The sequence below is a fragment of the Triticum dicoccoides genome, chromosome 6B, assembly GCF_002162155.2.
Source record: "Triticum dicoccoides isolate Atlit2015 ecotype Zavitan chromosome 6B, WEW_v2.0, whole genome shotgun sequence".
Lineage (NCBI taxonomy): Eukaryota > Viridiplantae > Streptophyta > Magnoliopsida > Poales > Poaceae > Triticum > Triticum dicoccoides.
The window spans coordinates 694,914,292-694,922,872 of record NC_041391.1 but is presented as its reverse complement, the minus strand read 5'-3'; the positions used below and the strand labels follow the sequence as shown (position 1 = coordinate 694,922,872).

Here is an 8,581-nt window from a genome sequence, read left to right as displayed (position 1 = left end):
TAGAAGTCTCAAACAAACTTGTTTCTTGTTTGCAATGATGATGCTACATGTATGTATCGTGTCACAAAAAAAAATGTAAACTCAATCTGTAACTCAGGAAAAAGAAGACAAACTCAGCGATCAGTGATAATTGGCCATAAGTCACACCCCAATTTAAACTATTATTCACAGCTAGATTTCCCTTTTCCTACATTTGAGTTTTAAATTTCGTGACATGGTTGATACATGTTGTGTCTATGTCATGGTTTTTTATATATTCTTTGACAACTTTTTAAATAGTGCTTCCATAGCTAGAAATAGAGTACTCTAACCTAGGGAACACCATATACATTTTCAATGAAAGCGTGGCGATTGATTGATTTACACGGTGGTTTTGTCTTCTCTTTCCTAGATGGATATATGATGAAGCCGCTTACTTTGGTCATTCTATTGTGGTTATATATAGTGATAACAAAGGTGGCATCATTAACAATAGAGAAAAGTATGTTTTTGGTCCCTCAAGTTCCCAGAAAGTCTAGACTTGGTCCCTCAAGATTTTTGGGTCTACTTTTGGTCCCTCAAGTTTCAAAACCGGATAAGTTTGGTCTTAAACCAGATTTTGAGGGCGTTGACCGGGTCAAAACCGCCCAATGAACAGTAAATGCAAATTTTTTTCAAACAAACTTCAAAAAAATCTGAAATTTTTTGGGCTTCAATATGCTTACATGCGCTAGGTGCGCCCAAATTTTCGTGCTCTTTCGACACTCGAGGAGCTCGTGAAAAAAAAATATTTGCCTGAGGAGTAGTAAATTAAAAAAAAATCAAAACAAAATCAAAAAATTCTGAAATTTTTTGGGGTCCAATATGCTTACATGCGGAAGGCACAATCAAAATTTTGTAGTCTTTCCGCATGTAAGCATATTAGACCCCAAAACATTTCAGTAATTTTAGGTTTTGATTTGATTGTTTTTTTGAATTTACTATTCATCATGCTGATATTTTTTTCCCACGAGCTCCTCGAGTGTCGAAAGAGCATGAAAATTTGGGCACACCTTGCGCATGTAAGCATATTGAACCCCAAAAAATTTCAGTTTTTTGAAGTTTTTCAAGATTTTTTTTCGCATTTACTGTTCATCGGGTGGTTTTGACCCGGTCAACGCCCTCAAAATCTGGTTTAGGACCAAACTTATCCGGTTTTGAAACTTGAGGGACCAAAAGTAGACCAAAAAATCTTGAGGGACCAAGTCTAGACTTTCTGGGAACTTGAGGGACCAAAAACACACTTTTCTCTTAACAATAACACGGTCTATGAGGTGACCAGGAAGAGTTGGACCTTGGTGAATCGCAATACATCAAACTAAGTAGACCATCGATGACTTTTGCGCACATACTTTACATTCAAAATTAGGCATTCAATTTATGATTGGAGAACAAAGCGCTGGCTTGCTTTGACGGACCCATCTTTTGAGTTGCTTTTGGATTGGAGCCTGAATATTTTGGCTAGCAGAGTTTAAATTTTGCGGAGGCGCCAAATGCTTCCGAATTACTCCCAAGGAGGAACATAACTTTTTATTGGGAACAATATGTACCCTGCTTTATTCAGTCCTGGGGCAATATCCACACTGCTTCTGCGTCTATATGATCTGAAATCTAGCAAATTAAGCATTTCATTTAATCGGGAACAAATATGTACAGCAACACCTCCCCTGCTTCTGCTGAAATCTGAAATGAAACTACGGCAAAAAATAAAAAAAAAGAGACCGGATTAGTAACGGGGGGTATTGAACCCGACGTGAATCGAACACGCAACCTTCTGATCTGGAGTCAGACGCGCTACCATTGCGCCACGGATCCGGTGTAATGCTGCTCGCTAATCAACCTACAAGACCGACAGTACGGGCACGGGTACTGCACGCTCGTGCTTCGCCATGTACAGAGCATAGCTTCTTATCTTGTCATATCACACGTCAGGTGCCTTTCCAAATTACAGTTACTTCGAAGCTTAAATTAAGCAGCTGGAGGATGTGGTCATGGGTCTCGTGGTTGGTTAGGCCGGCAGTCCAGCAAAACTGCAGAACCCAGGAGATTTAACGGGAACGCGTGGAAAAACAGGGCGCTAAACTGCGTAATTGTAGCCAGTGGAGTGGAGGAGAGGGTTGTGTACATGAGTTCTGCAAAAGTTGTAGTTTCGCCGGCTAAATCCACGGCGACTCTCGACTAGGGCACTTCCTCATCGGCTCCATTCCACTGGCCTAGCGCCCGTCTCTGAAATGACCCAACATATATAACAACGTCATTTCCTTTACGGGCGCTTAAGGCGCCCGTTACAAACGGGCGCGCACATCCCCCCTTCGTGTTGGGCCGGCCCATCTACATTTTCGAACGCCAGAAATGTGCGTGCCAGTGTTACGACTGGAACCCCCGACCTCTTCCTCAAGTTTTTTTTGAGACACCCCCCTCGGCTTGAGCTTTTGGGTGAACATTTTTTCAAATTTGATGTTTTTAAAAAAAATTGTGAACTTTTATCAAATCAGTGAACAATTTTCAATTATTTGTCTTCTTTTGCAAATTCATGAATAGTTTTCAAACCTACAAACTTTTCTTAGATCATTTTTTCTAAAAATCAACGGTCAAATGTTTGACCGATCGACAACTGACTTGGCAATGCCTGACCGAGCAAAGGAAGCTGGGTTGTGAGCGAGCGAAGCAACGAACGCGTGCATGTGTTTGTTGGGTTTGCTGGCCGGCCCAGGAGGGTTCTGCGTAAGCGCCTGTTTGGTGAAATGGCGCTTGAAGCGCAAATTAGGAGTACACTCAAATTAGGGGCTTGGGTTCAGAGATCTTGAGCTTTTCAACTTGGCACTATTGGCATGGCAAGCGTGGAGGATCTTGCAGGAGCTGATGTCTTTGAGTGTAACTCCCAAGTCACAATTATATACAACTATATTTTCCAGAACAAAAAGATATATCAAAACTTTGTCTATGCAAACCATGGGATGCACTCAACCCTTAAAGTAAATTCTCGAGTTTTTCCATAGTACACAACCAAATAACTTTTCTTAATGAGAAGAAGTCATGTTGTCTTAATCGTGACCATGGGATTAGGGGGATTTTTAGTAACATAGCCGCAACAATAACTACTGAAAGTCGTGTATGGAGTTTATAAGGAAGGTTATTGTACACCGGTAATTAACATTTTGATTTTTTTAATATGTTCAATCACCTTGGTGGAGTGTGATCTACACCAATGTTACAAAGGTGACACGGGAAGCTTTTGATTGATGGCTCTATCGTTCTTGGCAAATCGAGCCCAACTTCAAATTCATGTTCCTCGACCTTGGTGCGACTTGTGCTCGATTCCTTGGAATCGACCCCCAAGCTCCCCAATCTTGTCTCTAGTGTCCTCCCCTGTTTGTATTCAAATGAGGTGACACACAAGACTAGTTGCTGCCCTAGGTAGGACTAGCTATTCCGACAACATAAGCACATTGGGTCATAGTCACAAAGGTCATCTTTATGTTTGTGGGTCCAAATTCTTGAGTCTTGATGATTCCTTTTATTGTTGCTCGATCTTCTCACACATGCCTAGAGGTTATTCGTAATTGGCGTAGGAATCCTTCAACTTTTAGGAGCAATATTGGCGATGGGTTGCTGAGTAGCAGGGGAATGGCTCTTTCTTCCAGAAAGATGAGTGTGGTTGAGTGGAAACATGCCAGGGTAGATGGGGGAGGAGGTCTAGAAGTCTCAAACAAATTTGTTTTTTTTTTTGCAATGATGATGTACATGTATGCATCATGTCACAAGAATTAAAATGTAAATTCAATTTGTAACTCGGGAAAAAGAAGACAAAGTCGGCGATCATAGCGATAACTGGCCATAATTTACATCCCAATTTAATTAAACTACCATTCACAGCTAGATCTTTCCTTTTTCTACATTTGAGCTTTAAATTTTGTGACATGATGGTTGATGCATGTTGTGTGTATGTCATGATTTTTTTATTGAAATTTGGACATGTTTTGAAATAGTGTTTCCATAGCTAGAAGTGCCAGGAGTACTCTCATCTGGACATACATCCATAGCTAAAACATAAAAGTTCGTCATGTAGGGTGCCAGGAGTACTCTAACCTACCGAGCACCAGATGCATTCTCAATGAAAGCATTGTGATTGATTATTTTGCACGGTGGTTTCGTCTTCTCTTTCCTACATGGATATATGATAAAGCCGCTTAATTTGGTCATTATGTCGTCGCTATATTATAGTGGTAACAATGGTGGCATCATTCCATAGAAACAATGATGGCATCATTAGTAATAAATCAATAACACGGTCTATGAGGTGACCAGGAAGAGTTGGAGCTTGACGAATCACAATACACTGTCAAACTAAGTAGACCGTCAGTGACTTTGCGCACAAATTTAACATTATACATATACTAAATCTAGCTAGGTTTAGTTTACCTGGTTTTTTTGACTTTTTTCTATTAGTAAAAATCGGACCAATGAGGTGTTGACACGCCAATTTAGTGGGGGATGTGTCTGTGTACGATTCGGGTGAGCTTATCAATTCTGCATGAGATTTGGGGCAAGCGGTTCGTATTGTTGTCCTTTTGTGCATGCGTTGTTCAATTTGGCTACGTCCTCTGCTATGAATTTGCATGTTGTGGTCCGGGTCATGTTTTGCGTCGTGCATGTTTGGGAATGTCTCATCTAATTTTTAAGGACGCGACTAGCAGGCAAACGTTTGCCCGCTAGCACCCCCTGGCAGCCTCCCATATTAGGTATGTTCTGGCCCCCCTGTCTAGATTTGGAAAGTGAATGGTCCCCGTCTCCTACGTCCTTCATCCGCCCCATCAAGAGGAATTCTCTGGACGTGTCATCCCACAACTTACCCCCACACCCATCTTCTCCTTCTTTTCCACCACGCAAAGGGACACAGAGGAACAGTGTATCCTTCCCCCTTTTATCACCGGCCTCCACCCAAAGGTCCCTGCAATGGAGAGCTTGCAAACTGAAAAGGGATCTACGGATCTAAAGACAAAAGGAATAGATAATAAAAAGTGAACCAGGGTGTAGAAGAGGAAAGAGAGAGAAGGTTTGATTTTTCCTGAATTTGTTCATCCTGATTACTCCAGTGTTTGCCCCTCATTTCTTCCATTTGCATGAGCAGCTAGTATTGATTTGTACTGGAAGGAATTAGTGAGCAACTATAGAGGGTTTTTTTAAGCAAATCAAGTATTGACAATAAGCAAATCATGTCAGTACAAGAAAACTGTTTCATTTTTCTTTCTCAAACTACTGGTTGTTGTACATCGAGAGAAACCCATTGATGCTTTTCAATTTCATAGGTTGCTTTTTGTACTTGGAATGTGTTGAAAAAACAAAAAAGAGCAGCCAAGTTCTAGGGTTTGTTTAAGCAAAATTAATGTTGCCAGTAAGCAACTCTTGTGTGTTTGCGCGTGCTAGAACTTGATATGTACGGGAAAAAAGTGTGAGCAACTATTAGCGGGTTTTTAAGCAAATCAAATAGTGATAATAAGCAAGTCATGTCAGTACATGAAAACTGTTTTGTTTTCATTTCCAACTATTGGATGTTGTACTTCCAGAGAAACCCCTTGATGTTTTTCTTAGGCTGTTTTTTGTACTGGAAGTGTGTTGCAGAAACAAAAAAGAGCAGCAACTTATGGTTTATTTAAGCAAAATCAGTGTTGCTAGTAAGCAATTCATGTGTGCTCATGCGTGCTAGAACTTGATGTGAAGGGGGGGAAGTGTGACGCTGTGAGCAACTATTGGGGCACTTATAAGAGAATATGAAATGGGTGGGAGAAAGCAAAATCACAAAAGCCTGTTCATTTTTAGTTTGCTTTTATACAAAAATGATTCTGCCTGGAGAACAAACAGCAACAACTTCGATGGGGTTGTTTAAGAAAATCCAGCACTATCATTAAGCAATTTGTGATATGATGTCATTAACTGACCAACCAGGCCCTTTATATTTAGTTGTATTGTAATCAGTTGAAAAAAAAACAATTGTAGGCAAGTTCAAATGCAAAATCGGGTAATCAAAAAACACTTGATCCCACTAGATAGTAAGGACCTAAGCTCCGGAACATGATGTTGTGTGTCAGGTAATTCACACATTCAGATTCATTCAAAGTCACAGAGTTTGCCTAAAACACATCAGGCAAGTCGCATACTTAACACTAGCAAGTCACATTGAAATGTCAAGCAAGTCCTACTCAAATGTCAAACAAACCATGTGGTGTTTTAAAAGGGGAAAAGAAAAGGAGCTTACCTACAGCTAGTGTTGATGTGACTTGCTAGTGTTGAGTATATTACTTGCTTGACATTTGAATGTGACTTGCTTGTTATACATGTGCGATTTGCCTCACACACAACACCATCCCCCTCCCCCCTAGGTCTGTAGCTAACATTTGTATGTGACCTATCATTTGTGTTTAACTTGCTTGTTTTGTGTGTTAATTTCCTGGTCTATTAGTGTGTACTTTCCTAACCCCTGGTTTTTAGACCAAGTGTGTTGTGTTTGTGAACTTCGATATATGTGTGTGAGGTGCCTAAAAAAACAAAGCATGTGGATGTTTAAACAAGGGGGGAAAGAAGCTTACCCGGAGCTTGCTGTACTCTCCATTTGTTTCTTGCTCTTCAATGGCAGGACATGAATCATGGTCGGCAGATGAATTATGGTCAGGAGCAGCCACATGTTGTTCTCTCCAATTACATGTTTTTGATGTCCCTGCCATTTTACCCACTAAAAAGGTAAAAACATCACCATAAATGCGTATTCAAGTGGCTTGCATGAAATTTCCAGGACACTATATAAAAAGAGCTAGCAAGTTCTGAACCATATGATGAAAATGTGAAGGAAAAGTAAAACATGACCAAAGTACATTGTGTTAACAGAGGCAACTACCTACAAAGTGTTGGGCAAGTTTTGGCAAAACTCAAAGCCACCTAAGTAACAAAACCAATAAAAGCAAATTGTGAACCATGACAAGCAACTAAGGGTCTGTTTGGTTCTTTGGCAAGTGTTTGCCTTGCCCAGCCTAGCAAGGAAGCCAATCATTTGGTTCGTGGGCAATCATGCCTCGTTGCCTGTGGTTTCCAGCTTTTCCTTCGATCGAGCGGGCGAGCCGATTTGGCTAGCCTCCGTCGGCAAGGCTAGCCTCTCCTATCAAGGCGAGCAGGCAAGGGAACCAAACAGACCCTAAGTAACTAACATTATGCAAGTTTAGAATTGTTCATTATTTGAAGTATTTTACCCAGACATAAAAAGGCTCAATCTCCACCCGACATCAAAAACTGCTGCGCATTGTCCGCATAAAACATACAATGATAATGTGTTGTCTCATTCAATGATAATATGTTGTCACATTCAAAATTCAAGTATAAAATTACCCCCTAGATTATGCTGAAGTGTGAAGGAAAATAAAGGAGAGCAAGGTATTGAGGCAACTTCCTATAGTGTTAGGCATCTTTTCGCGACACTAAAAGCCATAGGATTGAGTTTCATACAATCTGGTGCTTGTATGAAATCTTCCAGGGCACTGACTAAAAATAACTAGCATCAGAACTATATCAGGCACCCTAAGTAGCAAAACTAACACCCATTTAGGCAAATTCTGAACCATATCAGACAACTAAATAACAACCGGTAGGCAAGTTTTGTTACTTAGGATCAACAGCTACACGCAAAAAACTCAAAACCTTGGGCAACTTGCGCAAGCATCTCTAGCAACTAACTATCATGTGTTGGGCAAGTTTTGGACACTTACGACTCAAATCATCAATGGTTCAAGCCACACATCACCACACGCAAACCACCCTCACGCTCAAAATCATCGATTCACCCAAAAATCTGAGACCGCACCCCCCCCCTTCAACCCCCCTTTCCTGCTTCTATAAGGTAGAACCATAGATTTGAGTGGGAAAACACATTCTTAGGGGGGCAATTCTGAGATAGTTATCAGTGATTCGTGGCCCAATTCATTGACCACTAGCAACAACGCTTTATCGGTTCTAGCTCTTCCCCGCTAAGTGGTCGCGGCGCACAGATGACGCTCCCCCCAAGCTCTCGCTCCCGCTTTGCTTACTGGTTGCTGACACTCTAACACCTCTCTCCTCCCTCCACTTGCTGGTTGCCGCAAATCATATGCCAAAAATTGTAGGCATGTTCCTGACAATATTAGGCAAGTTAGTGTAGAATCACTGGATAGAAGAAAGCATATTTCTTAGCTAGAACTGAATACCCAAAAATATTATAGATTGTAGGCAAATCATATGCCATAATGTTGAGGATGAAGCAGAGACAAAAAACTACAGTCAGTACTTAAAAATCTACTATAATCAATCCTTTATGCTTTGTAGTATATCAATTTTGAAAATGCAAAATATTGTAACTACTACAACACCAATCCGGTTACAACTTGGCCGCTTGCACTGAATTCAGTCCCTCCCCTCCCTCTTACTATCCAAACGCTGACAGAGGCAGATCACTATTGTTCTTCCTGAGAGTGCAAACCATAGAAATGATCATGTTCTCAAGATGGTCGTTGCTTCACCTTTCCATGGCCCATCCAATGGA

General features: G+C 40.9%; 1 non-coding gene across 1 annotated transcript; it reads right to left on the bottom strand.

Moving 5' to 3' along the window:
- Window positions 1-1,761: 1,761 nt before the first annotated feature.
- On the bottom strand, window positions 1,762-1,833 carry TRNAW-CCA. The gene has a single exon. It is a non-coding gene; the product is annotated as a tRNA-Trp (tRNA).
- Window positions 1,834-8,581: the final 6,748 nt, after the last annotated feature.